This window comes from Ammodytes marinus (assembly GCF_949987685.1).
Source record: "Ammodytes marinus genome assembly, chromosome: 5".
NCBI classification, from domain to species: domain Eukaryota; kingdom Metazoa; phylum Chordata; class Actinopteri; order Uranoscopiformes; family Ammodytidae; genus Ammodytes; species Ammodytes marinus.
Window position 1 is genome coordinate 2,232,965 of NC_137234.1, and position 5,000 is coordinate 2,237,964.

The window sequence follows — 5,000 nt, forward strand, 5'->3', positions numbered from 1 at the left end:
GCACATCTGTTTGTATCTTTATAAACCGAATGTATTTTGGATTCTGATCGTTGGTCAAATAAAATGGTTTTAATCCACTCTGTCATTGAGGATTGTTTTCAACATTTGTGTTTTATTTTTCTTTGTAAATTACTCTTTCCCATAATATTAAACCTGCAGTGTGTAGAATTTTGGGTTTTATTTCCTAGCAGATTTTGTAGAAAGTAATTATAATATCCATAAGTACATTTACTTTAGTGCATAATAGCTGAAATAAATGTTTTGAATAATTATTTTTTTCCTTAGAAAGGGTCTCATATATGTCCATATTTCTGCATATTTTGGACCAAGGCCTAGTGCCGCCATCTTGAAAGTGTCATAGTTGGAATGTCATCAGGTGCATTGTTTAAAATTTAGAATTGTTCTTGTCCTTGAAGGCCACTGTAGCTTCTGTTATTATTCTAAAGGGGTGGGGTTACCCAGGGAGCGTTGCATTCTAGAACTTTGTAGAACTTTCTTGATGATGTCATATTACACACTGCACCTTTAACACCCCTTCCCTGGTTCTGTATTTATCTAAATATATGAAGAAGAAAAAAGTGTGCCTCGTAGGCTAAAAAATGAATAAAAATGTTGTCCTCCGAAATGCATTTGAGGAAAAGAGTGAATCCAATTATTTGTGCGAAAGTGTGTGTGTGTGCTTATGTGTGCTTATGTGTGCTTTCACCTCACACACACACACACACACACACACACACACACACACACACTCAATCACACACTCAATCACCCACTCACTCACCCACTCACACTCACTCAATCACAAGCACACTCAATCACACACACACTCGCACTCACTCAAACACACACACACACACACACTCAAACACTCACTCACTCACTCACTCACTCACTCACTCACTCACAACACACTTATTTTCCTGTGCAAAAAAGACCAAACAAATATTAAGTCTCCTGTGAGCTGCTGATGAATGAATGAATATTCCTTCCTTTAATTAGAATTAAAAAATTACCATTTGACCTCGAAAATTTTCATTTATTCAAAATAGCACAAACATGAAAACACAGCTGACTTCTGCCCTGCTCTCAAAAGCAGCTGAAATGCGCTTTATTTTAAGTGGTGCAGTGTGTAATATGACATCATCAAGAAAGTTCTACAAAGTTCTAGAATGCAGCGCTCCCTGGGTAACCCCAACCCTTTAGAATAATAACAGAAGCTACAGTGGCCTTCAAGGACAAGAACAATTCTAAATTTTAAACAATGCACCTGATGCAGGGCTGTACAGTGCGACAGTTTTGATCGCATTTGCTACTGAAATTGATCACGTGCGATGATGAATACAACTCCAATCGCACTCGTGCTAGTGTTGCCACCCGTCCCGTTTTTCCCAGAATTGTTCTCTTTTTTTCACCAGCTGTGACCCGTTTTTTGGGGAAAATGCCAAAACCTCATTTGATTTCCTTCCTTCGTTCAGTAGTTAAGGCCGTCTCACACGGGCCGAGGAGTTTGTTGCGCCCGCTATTGCATCGGAGAGGCGGGCGGGCAGGGGCGGTCTTAACGATCTCGGGGCCCGTTTCAAGACCCTGTGTGGGGCCCCACACTTTTTTTTTTTTTTTTTTTTTTTTTTTTTTTTTAATAAATAATGCTTGTGCATGCTGCCCGCGAAAATAAAAAAGATTGTGGAAACCAGTTGGTTCATAGACGGATTATGAGATAATGGGCCCAGACTCTTTGTACCGTTTTAAAGTTAAATGCATCAGAGCAGAGGAACATTTTAATCAAATCTTGAGCTGCAGAAGGAACATTATTTTTCTTAAACAGGCACTCTTTACTCTGCAACTGTGAAAACAGTACAGTAGATTGGTCTGCAGACTCATGTTATATGATGGAGGGGCCCATTGCAACATATACAGGGTGGAAAGCTACTTTTCATGAACAGTATAGAATTTACACATAGCAAGCTTATTCCTGTTTGTGTGTGGGGGGCTTAGCTGTCCCTCATGAAGCCCCTTAGACAGAGCTAATAATGCTTTTGTTTTGCACTTGCTTTTCTATTTGTCACCTAGTTGGGGCCATGATGATTTATTTCCTTATATTTAGGCTATTCCTTGTTGGACCCTGTTATTGACATGAGTGACTGAGCTCTTTGACAATGCAACATTTAAAGTTACTATCAGTATTTCTGGCTTAGGCCCCCCCCCCCCCCCCCCGAGCCCTTGGGCCCCTGGGCATGGTTGCATGCAATATTATTCTCAAAGTGCACCAGATTGATGAATTTTACTTTAAAAGGTTGCATTTTTTTCTTCCGGGGCCCCCCTACAAGGTCCAGGGTCCCCACCCACCTCAGTCTCCCTATTTAGCCTATACTGTAAAAAGCACTGTAGGTGTGTATGGTTATTATAGGTCATTACACTGGTCAGTCTGAACTGGTAGCCTAATAATGGCCGAGCCCTCCGCCCCAAACATTCAAGTGTCCCTTTTTTTCCTAAATCCAAGGTGGCAACCCTAACTAGTGCGACAGCCTGCCAAATTGCAATTGGCAGGTTAGATTATTTTGTCTAAATTGCAATCAGTGCACCCCTATTAATTTTTCTACAATTATTACTGCACACACTAGGAAATAATATTAATTGAGAATCTCAAATGAGACCAAGATGACATGCTCAAAGGTAATTAGAGCGAAATGCAAGGGTTAAGGTTATGCAAGTTTTCGATCATACTTTGTGTGCTACCAAATTTATTTTTGTGCTACTGATTTTTTTTGCTTGCTAGCACCAGTGCTACCACTTTAAAAAATAAGCGTACAGCCCTGACCTGATGACATTCCAACTAAGACGCTTTCAAGATGGCGGCACTAGGCCTTGGTCCAAAATATGCAGAAATATGGACATATATGAGACCCTTTCTAAGGGTCTCATATATATTATATATTTTATAGCCTATATATATTTTCAGCTATTATGCACTAAATTAAATGTACTTATGGATATTATAATTACTTTCTACAAAATCTGCTAGGAAATAAAACCGTGTGTGTGTGTGTGTGTGTGTGTCTGTGTGTGTGTGTGTGAAATGGCGAATGGTTAATTGGCATGAATCAAATGGAGGGGGCACTTGTGTTAAACTCAGCTCCTTAGATGTATCTGTTGATTAACAGCTGTGCCACAGACTAGAAGACACGAGTGGGGCTAAATGCAGGTGTACTCAAATTACCACACACACACACACAGACTGAGACACACACACACACAGACCGAGACACACACACACACAGACTGAGACACACACAGACTAAGACACACACACACAGACTGAGACACACACACACATACACGCATGCATGACGCATACACACGCAAGACGCATACACACTCTCACACACTCACAACAATACACATTCACATACTCACGAACCTACACAGACACATATGCTAAGAAACACTCATCCACTTACACACACACACAGACACACTCTCATTAACTTACACGCACACACACACCCACTCACTCACACACACACACACACACACACACACACACACTTCCACTGTTGAAGCGTGCAGCAGTGCTCACATCTGGAAATAAGCAGTACATCAGATTTGTTGTTCAAGCTTCAATGTGGGAGCATCAATTTATTTGTTGACCAGTCTGTGTGTGTGTGTGTGTGTGTGTGTGCGTGTGCGTGTGTGTGTGTGTCTAAGCTTCTCATCTGTTGCCTTGCCAACATTCGCTGTCGGCTGCAGCTGCTAGGATACCGGCGTTTCCTTGGTGAGATTTGGCCTTGTTTTGTGTGTGTGTGTGTGTGTTTGAGTGTTTGTGAGTGAGTGAGTCAGTGAGTTCATGCGTGTGGGTGTGAGTGTGTGTGTGTGTGTGTGTGTGTGGGTGAGTGAGTGAGTGAGTGAATGAGTGAGTGAGTGAGTGAGTGTGTTCATGCGTGTGGGTGTGTGTGTTTGTGTATTATGTGCCGTTTAGACAATATATAAAATGCATATCTACACATATTTAAACACACATGTAATTGTAAAGCTGATTATATGTATTTCATTGTAGCCCTGCAGTGTTATATTAAGTCTTATGAAGAGTGTGTAATGGGGCGCTCCGGTGGCGTAGTGGATAGAGCATGTACCATATTGGGTCCGGCCTTCGTTGCAGTGGTCGTGGGTTCAAATCCGACCCGTGGACCTTTACTGCAGGTCATCCCCCCTCTCTCTCTCTCTCTCTGTCTCTCTCTCTCTCTCTCTCTGTCTCTCTCTCTCTCTCTCTCTCTCCCCATTTCAACTCTGTACTGTCTAATGAAGCTTGAAAATGCTGAAAAATAATCTTTAAAAAAAAAGTATATTACATTATTATATCTACCTGTTTGGTTTACACACTGGGTTAGATTCCCACTGAAATAGGTTGAAGTCATATTTTACATTCGCCTTTTTCTAATGTCTATTCTATACTTGATGTATTTTAATCTTGATGTATTTCATGCCCCTGTAAAGCACTTTAAATGGCCTTGTGTCTGAATTGTGCTATAGAAATAAACTAGCCTTGCCTTGACATATGTGACACATACAGTCCACACACTAATGGTTTGGCCGATAATAGTGTTCCTAATTAACGACTATAATTGGATTGCCATGGAAACATAATTACACTGTATTTCTCCCTGTGTGTGTGTGTGTGTGTGTGTGTGTGTGTGTGTGTGTGTGTGTGTGTGTGTGTGTGTGTGTGTGTGTGTGTAGGTGTGTGTGTGTGTGTATGTCTGTCTGTGTGTTTATGTGTGTGTGTGTGTGTGTGTGTGTGTGTGTATGTGTGTGTCTGTGTGTGTGTGTGTGTGTGTAGGTGTGTGTGTGTGTGTATGTCTGTGTGTTTATGTGTGTGTGTGTGTGTGTGTGTGTGTGTGTGTGTATGTGTGTGTGTGAATTAATAAAATAAAAATACAATAAGATAAATGTGTAAAAAACACAAAAGAATTTAACATTTCCTATTACAAATATCTACACATATTTAA

The 5,000-nt window shown here is 40.8% G+C and overlaps 2 protein-coding genes across 2 annotated transcripts in view; one reads left to right on the top strand and one right to left on the bottom strand.

The window, feature by feature from the left end:
* The window catches only part of immp2l (inner mitochondrial membrane peptidase subunit 2), a 56,111-nt gene extending 55,927 nt beyond the window's left edge, over positions 1 to 184 (top strand). The window contains exon 6 of the mRNA XM_080027867.1: positions 1 to 184. This exon is cut by the window's left edge and continues 1,373 nt beyond it. The gene's annotated coding sequence lies outside the window, so the exon portion shown is untranslated.
* dus2 (dihydrouridine synthase 2) overlaps positions 1 to 5,000 on the bottom strand; it is a 172,299-nt gene that overhangs the window by 72,857 nt on the left and 94,442 nt on the right. The gene's annotated exons all lie outside the window — the stretch shown is intronic.